The sequence below is a fragment of the Protopterus annectens genome, chromosome 9.part0 (genome assembly GCF_019279795.1).
Source record: "Protopterus annectens isolate FY-2018-M chromosome 9.part0, PAN1.0, whole genome shotgun sequence".
Lineage (NCBI taxonomy): Eukaryota > Metazoa > Chordata > Ceratodontiformes > Protopteridae > Protopterus > Protopterus annectens.
The window spans coordinates 1,211,830,346-1,211,843,694 of NC_056743.1; the positions used below are offsets into that span (position 1 = coordinate 1,211,830,346).

At 38.9% G+C, this 13,349-nt stretch overlaps 1 protein-coding gene across 5 annotated transcripts in view; it reads left to right on the top strand.

Moving 5' to 3' along the window:
* Positions 1–13,349, top strand: part of NUDT8 (nudix hydrolase 8) — a 478,858-nt gene that overhangs the window by 144,578 nt on the left and 320,931 nt on the right. For 3 of the 5 annotated variants that reach the window (XM_044084138.1, XM_044084134.1, XM_044084137.1), the window contains exon 2: positions 11,585–11,709. The exons of the other annotated variants lie outside the window; for them this stretch is intronic. The gene's annotated coding sequence lies outside the window, so the exon portion shown is untranslated. The remainder of the gene's footprint in view (positions 1–11,584; positions 11,710–13,349) is intronic. 5 annotated transcript variants of the gene reach the window in all.

The following is a 13,349-nucleotide window of genomic DNA, read 5'->3' on the forward strand; positions in this document are numbered from 1 at the left end:
TGTAATTAAAATAATTCACAATGCCACAGCATTTAACTACATCATTTTGTGCAGTGACCCTCAAACTCTGGGTAACTGAAATGTTAAGATTTTGGATATGCAGAAGAACACAAGATAAATATTATTCTTTTAGTGTTGAGAAGACTGGAGAAATAGGGTTGCCACCTTTTCATACATCTAGAGTTGGAAATTTTTTTGATGTGAGGTTTTGGAGGACAAATCATGGTTTCAATCAAGGCAGAGTTGCTTTGATTTTATTAATTAAATTCTTACAGAATTGCAGTTGTTTCTCTTTATGATGCTTCAGATGCAGTGCTGTTGTTATTTTTTTAAATAATGAAAAGTCATTTTGAAATTCCCTGTCTTCTAAAATATTGGGACAGTTACAATTTTCTCTCTTTTTTTTTTTTGTGGGGATCCATTTCAGTACTCTTCTGTGAAAATGAGGCAGGTGGGAACCCTGCAATATAGAGTGGTTATGTCTTATCAGTCCAGATTTATAGTGCTTCCTAACACTGTACATTTGGTGAAATGTGGTTGGAAAAGTATCTTATCAAATAATATCTTAAACAGAGTGATGAGAAACTTTAACAGTAATCAGAATGTGTACAGTTTTATTGCTGCATGCTCAACTTTAGCTGTTCTTTGTAATTAGAACATTGCTGTGCTAAAATCAACTAGAAAATGGCCTTTTTCGTATTGGGTGATCCAGCTGGATATCATTTTGAATGATGGAGATGAGGCTGGCACAGCATAAGGAATTTAATTAGTACAGGATGCTGCATGTTACAGGGAAGTAAGGTATAAACACTGGCTTTATTTGGGGGCATTTAGTAAAGATTCTGACTGCTTTCCTGAAGACTTTGAAGAGTGGCTGCATGAAGCGGTGGTGCCTAGTGGAGCATCTCGGCCAAGTCTTATTCCTGTTGTTATTGTGCCTAATCCGTATGGATTGCTTCCAGCTGTCCATTATTGACAGATAACTGCATTCTGCCGATGGTCCCCCATGGGATATCATTTTTTTGTTGGCATGGCCCCCAGTGCCTCATGTCCACACCAAGTCTATAATTTCATTTCCCAGCCCCTCCCTGGACTACTCCAGTGTCACTGGGGACAGTCATGGACCCTAATTGCATCCTGGGGGCTTGGCAGTCTGCTTCTGTACAGAGAGTATTTCTTTCAGATGCCCTACCCACACTCTGCCCTGCCGCCTTGTTGATTTGTCCAAGGGCAACTCCCCTCATTGGTCCATACCTCCCCTATGGCAGCGCTATCTGGGATTGCCCTCCCTCGGGACGTGTACTCCATCTCTTCCTGCCGCTCCATCAGTCGCCCGAGCAGCAAATTGAAAATGGGTCAACTGGGTTGTAGTTATGACTTTATCATTCTATGCCACCTGAGTGGCTACCAAGACCTTTCTTGAAAACTAAAAGTGTACCTGCTTTTTCACTTGACACTTAAGCATGGAATGCAACTATCTGAAATAAATTTGTCATGCTTCCGTAAATATTTCATGTGGAAGACATACCTGTTCACATATCTGTATTGATATCTCAACTGTTGCCTTGTAAAAGTGTATGACAGCAACTAAGTATTATTTGGAATATTAATTTATATGAGTTGTATGTAGATTTTGAATCTTACATAACTGAATATTGCTAGACTTGCAAATATACATCAAACAAAAAGATAAGGCATGTACTTTATTCCGTATTTCAGTTTTTCTTAAGCTGCGGCTAAAAATGGTCCACTAGGATTAGTTCATCAGCTTGCTAACAAAGTAATGAATCTGCCTTTGATCTAAAGTTAAGTAGATACTACAGCTGAAAATCCTGCTATCAAAAGGTCAGAAATTACAGAGAAGACAATGTATATGTCACTGCAGATTATTAACTATTATTTTAAGGCAGCAGAAGGTTTCAATGTGTCTGTAGGTCAGATTATTACTGAGTATTTCATCTGCCCACCTGTCAGTCTGTATTTTGAGAATTTTTAGTGAGCTGGAGATCTGCTCATTGACAGTTAACGCTTGTTTTTTTCAAAGGGTCTATATTAGAACATAGAGGTTTAAAACCTTTGAATGTTCTGATATCAAACCCTACTGAAAATGAAAATATTGAAACAGAAACTCGAATTCTTTCCTAGGGAAAGATTTTGGTTGTCCGTTTCTGTTGCTTCGGTATTTTCAGCGCTGTGGTGGAAAGTTACAGGTTGGGTTTAGGTAAGTGTGCGATTGTGTAGATGTGAAGGTTAGGGTGGGTTAGATGAGTTAGGGTGTGGGTTAGGGTGGGTTAGATGAGTTAGGGCGCGGGGTAGGTATGTGTATGATTGTGTGGACATGAGGGTTGGGGCGGGTTAGGTGAGTTAGGGTTAGGGAGCGGGTGAGGTGAGTGTGCGATAGTGACGGACCTAAGGGTTAGGGTTTGGGTTAAGGTAAGTGGATAGTTAGTGGTGTGTCTATAATTTAGTGTAGGGTTAGTTGTAAGATTTTAGGTGTATGTGTGTGGATTGCTGTTGGTTTGGTGTGCTTGTGTTGTGTGCATGTGTTTTGGAACAGCAATTTTTTTCCCTAGGAAAAAAAATCGCTGTTCTGACAGTCCGAGATTGTAAGCCTTCGCTTACACAGGGTCGATTAATCACCATTCGCTTCTTTAAGCGGTCGGTGATGTAATATAGACCCTTTTTCAAACAATAATGAGGAGTTGATGTTTTTCAGTTAGCATGCCACAAGTAAAGTATTGCCCTAAATGAGCAATGGTCCATGCACCTAGGTGACTGATTTCACTGCCATTTAATGACATAGAGGTTGCAGAAACATTCTGTGCCTTTAGCTTTTCCTGTGCTGCTTGTGCAAACTTGTAGTTACCTTTTAATATGCATAGTGCATTGTCACTTTCTCTATATACTTTCAAGTACAAAATACATCTCTGCCTTACAGTTTCAAGTAGTGCAAAAGCCCAGCACACACTGCCTGTCTTCATAGTTGTATACCAAAAATGTAATGAAACAGAACTTTAAATGGCATTAACGTATTCATTAATGCATTACTACCGATAAAAAGGTAGACTATATATTTTTAATAGAACAAATGGTAGGATTATTGGGGAAATTTAGAGGAGCGTTATGAAAAGAATACACATGTGGAAAATAGTTTAATAATTTTAAAACATTATTGTAAGTTTGTTTTTCCCCCAAGCAGGACATGATTTTAGGGAGCCTAGTTAGGAACATGTGATGTAATTGTACTTTGATATCACTTCATATTTCTTCAGGACTTCTGCCAACTTTTGGGTACACTGGACCAACTACTGATCATGGATCTCGGTAGACAGAATAGATGTTTTAGAAGGCCTGTATTCTAGCATGAGGGAAACAAGGCTCACCATTGCTGTTTAGTTAAAACAATCAAAATACTTTAATAATAAATTGTTGTTGTGTATACTGAATTTTAAGGTGTAATACAGCTACCTGCACTAGTCTCACTTGTGGTGTGACATTACAAATGCTTCTTTGAGACATGGTCATTACCTGATTCCGGCACTGAAAAAAGGTATTGAAGTTGGTAGCCATTGTAGGGATAACCTTGTCTTGCTACAAGGTGTGCATACACTACACTGGCTGCCTCACTAAGTTCTGCTCTTACAGTACAAACATGTTTTGGGCCAGGTCTCGCCATTCCAAGAATATGTTAAGGCTGACATTACAGATGCCCTTGTTAATACAGAAACCTAGTTTAACCATTGTATAGAAAATGTATTAAATGAATTAGAAAAGGATGGAAGGATGATCATAGGAGGTAACTAGGCTATTGAAGCCTAGTCATGTTATACCCTTGTTCCCTTATAGACCAAGAGATATAGTTCATATTAGCACACAAATCTGTGATCAGCACCGACTGCCCCTCTCCAAGAGGAATGTAGGTGAACCCCATGGGGTAATTTACAGTTGTCTATCCAACTGTCCAAGTTTCGCTTAAATAAGGTCATTCAGGACCTCTGTTTTACATGAATTGGGAGTTTGTTACAGAGGGGTGGCAACCTCTGGGAGACATCTGTCTCTCCGGCAAGTCCTGTTAATGTCACAGGCTAGGTTAAGGTCCCTAGAATGAGTGAATCTTGTCCATTTGATTTGTAGATGTGCAACATTTCCATTAAGACAGGGTCTGAGACTGCTCTGTAGGCCAGGCACAAGTCAGCTCTAAGCAGTCTATACGATACAGAGTACAGTGACACTGCCTTCAGTCTGTCCATCTAGGTCGTGATGAAGGCCCTGAATTTTCTTAGTGAGAAACCTCTGAGGTCTCTCCACCTGCTGCAGGTGTCTGGTGAGGTACATAAAGAAGGGTGCATTGTACTCTTATTATTGTTCTGATGAGGGACAAGTACATGGGAGTTATAACCTCCTTCATGTTGGATGGTATGCTCTTACTTATGAGATGTGCAAAGTAGAAGGCCTTCATTACCACCATGGACACATGAGGATCAAAGTTAAGGCTGCTGTCGACCTGCGTTCCCAAATCTCTCACCACTGGGTTTGAACGTAGGGGGTATTATTAATATTGCAATTTGCAGGAACTTCTTTGCCAAAGGGGATGATAATGCTTTTTTTGCATTGTTTGTCTGTGCCTTTGGCACCAGCCATTTGTCTGCATAAGCCCATTTTGTAGTATGTTAACATCATTGGGGGATTCAGTGATTGCACCCAGTTTGCAGTCATTGGTGAACTTGGTAAGTCACAGGTCATCTATTTTTGCCTGAACTTCTGAGAAATAGATTCCAAACAGTAGGGGGCTTAGCATTGATCCTTGTGGTACACCACTGGTAACAAGTCTGCTGGTAGAGGTGGAATCCCCAACTTTGACTGTATGGGTCCTGTTGGTGAGCAAGTTTGCTACCCATCTAATGATATATGGGTTAATGACCAGCTGGGTGAGTTTCTTAATGATGCCTGAGTGGGGGATTGTGTCAAAGGCCTTGGCTAAGTCAAAGATAGGCAGTATGTTCTGTTTTTTCCCTCATCCAGGGCTTTGGTGACATTGTCGAAGAAGTCCACCAGGTTTAACAGGCATGATCTTCCCTTAACAAAACCAAAGTGGGTCGAGTCCAGAGTTTGAAGGTCTCCTACATCCTTGTTAAAGTCCATGATGATTCTCTCCATGGCCTTACAGATAAGGCTGGTTAGGCTTGTGGTTCTGTAGTTTCCAGGGTCGGGTAATAACAGTAGAACACTTTTTTTTATGTTTATACCTTGTATTCCAAAAACTGTCTGAGTCCTGAAATAATTTTCTTTACAAAGTAGTACTCAACAAATGCAGGGCCAGAAGCAATAGAGCTCAACACCCATAAGTGTAATTTTTCTCAAGGCAAATTCAGATGAATTCAATGCTGCCTTTCTCAGTCAACATCTGCCTTAGGTGAGGACAGTCTATTCATTTCATTGGCAGTCTGCAACAGACTACTTCAGATAGGTGGGTTCTGCACATAAGTTTCAAGTTTTGTACAATGAAAGTTTGTCAGAAGCCCGTCTGAGGACATGTGCATCGGTAGGGCTTCCTCCACATACCTTAATACAGCAGTATACAGCCAGTAGCATGCTTCACAAATCAACAGTTGGCTGATGTGTAGAAATGTTTGCGTTCTAATTTGCACACTTTGTAGACCTCTACAGCTTAACTGTACTTCGGAAGACCAAAACCTCTTACCAAACAAAATATACTGCTTAGTACTCTGAAATGTACTCTGCAGCTGCAGTGGGTTTCGTAGAATGTATTTCTTTTCATCTCTCTGCGGCACTGTTAATAATCTTTATTTGCAATGACTGTTCTGTAGTTGTATTAAATTCTGGTAGCATAGTTGTAACACTGTGGGAAGTAGAATCTTCAGTCTTATGGACTAAGCTACTGAAGATGCCATCTTCAGTAGTGAACAGTAATGAATGCTTTAACCTGATGTCATGTTTATGTACAACTAGGTTAACTGCATTCCTCATGCCAGGTGGTAAGTACACGTATCTGTGTATATATAGATTAGTCTATGTGTGCATAGTGCCTACATCTTATTAAGTGCCTGGATGGCAATGACAGCAACACCAAAGTATTTAGATTTATCCCTTGCCTCATATGTGGGATAAACAGGGAGTATTCATAAGGCTGTCCTTATTGCTGGACTTACTACAGCCACAACAGTTGCCAGGCATTGCAGCTGCAACACTGAGGATCAGATAACATTAGGGATTCTGGGAGAAGTAGCAAACGAGCATGTGAAAGTAAGGGTTCAGAGAAGGATTCAACTTTATAAAATTAACATCAGTGACTTGTCTAAATCAAAAGTCCATTGTGTCAGTTGTTGTACTAGTGCCTGCCCCTACTGTATATCATTTGTTAAAGTAAATATAGTTTTAGCCCAATGACTGAGGAGAACCTTGAGATTCAGGCAGCATTAGTGGGTGAGGATAAATGGTCATACAGTTAGTGATGGAAGTAGTTAAAATTAATGAAATGTGACTAAATGCTGTACTGCTTTTGTTTGTCATATATCAGTCAGAGTTTGTATTTGTGTAGCAGGAGCCAGCCAAGGCTGCACCTACAGCTGCAGTGGTTGTGTGTCTGTGTCTGGGGGGAGGGGAGTACTTTTATACTGCACCTTTTTTATTTTCAAAATATTGGAAGGTCTGGGAGAACATTAACAAACTTTGTGTCTGTTATCCTGTTTTTCCAAATCTTATTGTGATATGAAGTCAGACTTTAAAACTGTATTCAAGAACTGTCAGGCTACAGTTAGGATCAGTGTGTGTGTGTGTATATATACATGGTATTATAAGATGAGGACTTAATATCTTATAATTAGAAGTAGGGAGGTAGATATTGAATACATTCAGAAGACCTACAGTATTTTTAAACTAGAGGATTTAGGCTAACTGTAGTACTTCAAGTGGAATAATATTTAATAAATATAGTGTTTATGCAGAAACGGTCTTGGGATTTAAGTTGCATCCTTTACTTTTCCATTTTATTTTAGTACTGCTTTTTTTCCTCTTAATTTGAGGTTTTCCTGCCCTCTAGTGGTTAACATTGAGGATTTCTCTTTGCATTAAAATTTAAGTGAATGTTTTGTATGTGGTGAATTACTAACACCGCTATTTTGTGGTCCTTTTTTATTTAATCTAAACATATAAACCATTAAATAATTGACATTTTGTTTAATTTTAACATTTTTAAGAGAAGACTGTTGATGCTTTGTACAGTCTTGTCATGAGTACCATGGTAATATCATTTCAATTGTACTGTAACCTTTGTTAACAGAACAGCCTTGAGGGAGTGTCAGTATGGTCGGATACGTCAGTTTGTTTTCTGAAACAAAAATGTACTCAACAGCTGGTATACAGAGCAGTTCAATATCTTACTACATGATAGTGCTGTCAGAAATATCTTCAAGCATTAGAAGCTACTAAATTCAAACAGCTGCAATTCAAGCTACTGGAAATGCATGCATCTGTGAGTATACATTAAACTTCACAATGCGCACCAAAACAAACAAAACAACTGCACAGCTCTGTTACGTAGAAGTGTAACAGCATACTATGCATTTTTGACCTGCTGTATTTGGTTAGGGTGTCTTGTTGCAGTTACTCCATGGATGCCAGCCTCATCAGGCTGGAAAAGAATAGGGTGATAGCTGTCTTTCTGGAGCTAGGATCTGGGATGTAAAAAGGGCTCTTGGATACCTCCAGCTTGACAAATTTGATTATGACCTGGTTAGTGGTCCACATGGGGATGCATGACCTTAGGTGCTGTATCCAGAGGGATGTGTAAAAGGATATTTATTATTCAGCTTTAGGCCTACGTCTGGGGCAGGAAAGAATCCGGTTTTGAGTGGAATTTTGCCATCACCCAGAATGATGCCAAGATTCAAAGACCGAGATAATTGGCTGTTTAGCTGCTGTTAGCCTAGTGGGATTCAATATCTGTTGGCTTGGGATGAGATTGCTGCAAGCCTTTCTGTTTTGCCAGGGATGGTCTGTATCTCTCTTACTGTGGCTTTCACATTCTGGATAAAAACTTTGCTGCCCCATAGTGCCTTTTTTGGGCAGAGTCTATGTGCTGGACATTCCAAACTGTTAAATTCTAATTTCTGTTTAACTCCAAAAAAAAAAAAAAAAAAAAACACACACACTTGAGACTGTCTTGCAGCTTGAACACTTTTATACATGTGTAATTATACAGACATGGTTTTAAAGCAATGAATGCACTCTGTTCCTGGGTTTAGTGCCTATCATGTCTTCAGACCTGCTAGCAGTTTTGGGGGAATATCAATATTTGTCAAGGACATTATCACCTATCAAGTAGACTCAAGAGAATTTTTCCTGTGGTAGACAGTAAATGTTGGAGGTATGTTTGGGAAGAAAGAGTAACTGGGAACATATTTTTCTAGGAGTGTAATGAGTTGGCAGACTTTATAGATTCACTGCGGACTACTCTGTCTGAGATGCTGGGTGAGAAAATTGGTATAACTAGGAAAATTATTTTTCTGAGCTATGATAGAGAATTAGAATTGCCTAGACATAGCAAGGCCTTGCTGAGTCAAATTATGGTGGCTGCCAAAAAACAATTACTAGAAAATGGAAATCAAAGCCTAAACCAACTTTCCTAGAAGTAGTGAATATAGTAACAGAGATGAAACAGGAACTGGGATCTTTAAAAAAAGGTAGGAGGTAAATTGCATAGGAAAAAAATGAGAATTGTGGGAACAATGCATAGAGGGGAGGAATGAGGTTTAAAAGAAGGCAGGACTTGAATGAACTATTTAATGTTTGACAATGATTGCTTAGATTATGTTTGTCTTTCGGCTTTTCCCAGTTAGGGGTCGCCACAGTGGAACTCCGGTCCGCTAATGATTGGCAGTAGATTTTCATGAACGGCGAGGTGCCAGCTTGACGTTCAACCTTCAACGACAGCACGCCCATTTACGCATGTCTTTCAAACTTAGATTATAACTGATGTAAAATGTTTGCAACTGGGATTATGTCAAAATGGTTTGTGATGTAAAATGCTTGCAGCTAGGATTATGTCAATATGGTTTGTTTTCATTAATATAAATGTATGACTGCATATGTCATAGGTGATAATTTAATAAAGATGTTTCTTGTTAAATATCATCTCAAACAAACCCGACTAATTAGTACTTCCTAGCTAGCTATAGGGCACCTTGTATGCCCCCTTCTTAGCATAATAGCTATCTTAACACCTTAGCTGAAATCCTTATTAAACCAAACACTTTCTGTTGGGGGACTTCAATTTATTTATTTATTTATTATTTATTTAATATACATTTGTTGACCGGGTTTGTCCGACTGAACTAAGTAGCCCTTTTTCAGCAGAGGCCCGGGGAGAAAAGTTCCACATGTTTTACAGATTATAATTTATAAAACTAAGTAAACAATCAACAACTGGTTTACAAAAAATATTCAAAGCAACATATACATAAAAAACAAGGATTTACTACAGTACGCTAATCATTATGTCTGTCAGATTTAGAATCCTACATCATTCAGAAGGACTAACAATAGTTTTGTCACCAGATGTAAAATCTTACATTATGTAGATAAGAATTATGTAATGTGCTTAGGATAGAGAAGTTAATGTGAGACAAGGTGTAGAGAGTTCGAGAAAGTTACATAGGTTGGGAGCAGATAGAGGTGTGCAGTTAGGGTTTATAAGCTGTTAAGGGGAGTGGGTACAGAGCCAGGTCCATTGGCTTAACAGGTATTCTTTAGTGGCTAGCTTGAATTGACTAAGTTGCTTGTTTGACCTGATCTCTAGTGGGAGTTTGTTTCATGCCTTGGAAGGATTATAGCTACAGAGAATACATCCTTTCTTAGTTTTAAGTTTGTGGATTTGTAGCAGATCTTGGTTAGAGCTCTGGAGGGATCTAGCAGGTGAATAGTGGGAGGTGACAGATGATAGGGTAGGACAGTAAGAAGGCTGATAAAGGATGGAGTGGTTGATCTGGTGTTGAGGAAGAAGCTGGTAAGGTAGTTCAAGCCAGTTAAGGTGTTTGAGTGAGAGACAGTGATGTGACTTGTAAGCTTGATGTGCTTCAAATTTGACTATCTTGTTGTAGGTAGATTCAAGTTTGGCAAGGAATGTAGAGATGAGGCAAGTAAGAATTGAGAGCCATAAAATAGACTGGGTGAGAGGTAGGCATAAGAGAGTTACTTTAGCTTTACTGGTGAGAGACCTTTTTGTTGCGGTAGAGGAGACCTAGTTTCTGATGAGTTTTCTTGATACAGTTGTTAATGTGTCGATCAAATTTAAGTTGGTCGTCAATGATGACACCAAGGAGTTTAGTGCTAGTTTCCACCTCAATGTGTGTGTTATTGAGGGACAGGATTGCGAAAGTGGGTTTAATGTAGTTGTAGTTTTTAGGAAGAAAAAGCAGTAGCTTAGTTTTTTTTTTTGGGTTAAGGATAAGCTGGTTATCACAGAGTCAGTTTTCTACTGGGTTAAAGGAAGTCTGTGTTGTAGTGATGAGTTCGAAGGGAGAGTCGGCAATAGTGATGACAGTAGAGTCATCAGCATATTGGACGAGTGATGACTGAGGACAGGAAGGATAAAGGAGATTAGTGAAGATGTTGAAAAGTAGTGAACCAGATTGCCACTTCACTCCTTGAGATCTGTAGCTGGAAAACCATGCAACAGTAGCAGGGGAGAAGTTGAGGTTGGTTAGTTTGTGCAGAAGGAGAGGGAGAGAGACGGTGTCAGAATCTTTACAGAGATCTAAGAATAGGCAGGAGACAAGTTTGTTGTTATCTCTGGCAAGGACTGTAGTGTTCAGGAATGATGGCTGTAAGCAGATTTTCAGAGAGTAGAGTGTGTAACTTGTTTATGTATGCATTTTTCTAGAACTTTAGAGAGAGGATGGCAATTGGTCTAAAATTAGTGATGTCTGAGGATGGCAATTGGTCTAAAATTAGTGATGTCTGAGGAGTTACCTCCTTTATGTATTTGTAGAGTGAAGAATTGTTTCCATATGGATGAGACTTTGGACTCTGAAGTGGAGCAGTTGATTAAGATAGATAAAGGGAGAGCAAGAGAGTCAGCAGCTAACTGAAGGAAAAGGGAAGGAATGTTGTCGGTAGAAGCTGAGCAAGGTTTGAGTTTAGAAAGTAGGGATTTGATGTAGCTAGTGGGTACAGGTTTGAAGGAAAAATAATTTGATGAGAGTATAGAGGGATTTGATAGAGAGTGGTTTGAAATATTATTAAAGATAGATGAATTGGCACTGGGGTTAAATAGTTTGGCTGTAGAGTCAATGAAATATGTGTTGAAGGTGGTGGCAGTATCTTTGGGAGTGTTATCAGGACAAGAATTGGGGGAGCAGGGACCACCAGATGTAGTATGTGGTTTAAGGAGTTACAGAATTTTTTGGGGGTTAGATTTCAAGGCTGAGGGTGGATTGTAATATAAGTCTCTTATTTTTATTAATACGCTTTTTGGTCTGATTTCTAAGTTCTTTGTATTTTATCAAGTCTGCAGAGAACTTTGTTTTGGTCCATGTTTTTCATGCTCTGTCTCTATTTTCATTAGGATGCGGGTGGAATTTGATAGCCATGGAGATGTATTATATTTAATACAGACTGTGCGAAGTGGATCAAGTCAAGAATACTGAGAAAGGTGGAGTTGAAAGACAGGACAGCATCGTCAAGGCTTGGGTAAGGAAATTCCAGTTAACTTTAGAGAGAAGAGATTTAAAGATGTCAGGGTGGAAGTTAGTAAGCTTGCGGCATATGATAAATCTATGCTGTTTAGTAACGTGAGGGTTATATCCTAAGTACTTTTATTGGGGAGTGATCACTTTGTGGGTTGGGAAGGGTTTCAGGATTGTGATATTTAGAGGGATGAGAGACTTGGGGTGCAGAGAGTTAACATTGCAAATACACTTATAGACCTGAATCTTTTCATAAGGAAAGTAAACTTTAGGGTGTTATTTGGTCAAGACAATAATGTCTTGAATGAGTATAAATTGGCTAGTAAAATAGTAATAGAAGCCAAAAGGAGAAGTAAACAGGATATTCCAGTATGAACGCTTTATTAAAAAAATCTGCGTTTTCATCCGGTAATAGACTTCATCAGTTATATCTGATGAAGTCTATTACCGGACGAAAACGCAGATTTTTTTAATAAAGCGTTCATACTGGAATATCCTGTTTACTTCTCCTTTTGGCTTCTATTACTATTTTATTGGTAACTTTCGTGGAAGTTGTCCGTTTGAACATTTATAAATTGGCTAGTACATTTTATCCACCTTTACATCCTACTTTGCATCTTTTTGAACAAATTTGTGAGTTGGACTTACGAAGCACAGTAGAACAAGGCAAGAGAATGAATATATTTGTCCAAAACACTAGTAAGAATGAAAAATTGTTTTTAGAAGGGCTAAGACAGGGAGCGATATGTGTAATGCAACCCAATAAGCGGGGGGTGGGGGGTGGGGTGGAAATTATATTTACTGAGGATTACATCAACAAGATGGAAAATGTGTTGAACAGTGAAACTTATGAGGAAGTCTCTAGATCAGAGGTTAATAGAGCTTATTCAAGAATTAAATCTTGGTTACTTGACCTGTTCATTGAGGCTAGGATTAATATAGACCTCTTGAACTATTTAGTAATGCCAGCCCTAAGAATTCCAATACTTTTTGGAATACCAAAGGTCCATAAAAGTATAATAAATCCCCCCATGAGACCGTTGGTGGACACAAGGCACAGTATCACGTATTCCCTGGCAAAGGTCATAGATCAAAAGTTGAAGAGATATGTGACTCAGGAGAGTCAAATTTGCAGAGACTCCTGGACCTTCCTCTCAAACATTAATGCAATAGAGTTTAACCCCATTTACAATTTTATCACAGTTGATGTAAAAGACCTATACTCTTCTATCCCTCATGTAGAAGGAGTAGAATGGGTAAGCTATATGATGCGCAGTAAAAGAGCACCTGAGGATGAAGTTTCTCTTGTATGTGAACTCATAGACATAGTGCTAACACAGAATTCCATAACCTTCAACAACAAATATTACTTGCAGAAAGTTGGGGTAGCCCATGGGTTCACCATCTGGCGCCAGCCTAGCAAACTTAGTAATGGCATATTGGGAGTGGCATTTTGTGAGAAACAATGAGGAGATCGCCAACCGGATTATCCATGACATTATGTTCTTGGATGATATTTTTATGATTTAAAATGGGGACGAAAAACAGACTACAGATACAGTTACTTATTTTAACAATACAACCCAGTTTTTTACATTCACATTTACTTTCAGCTCTGAATCAATATCCTATTTGGACATTAAC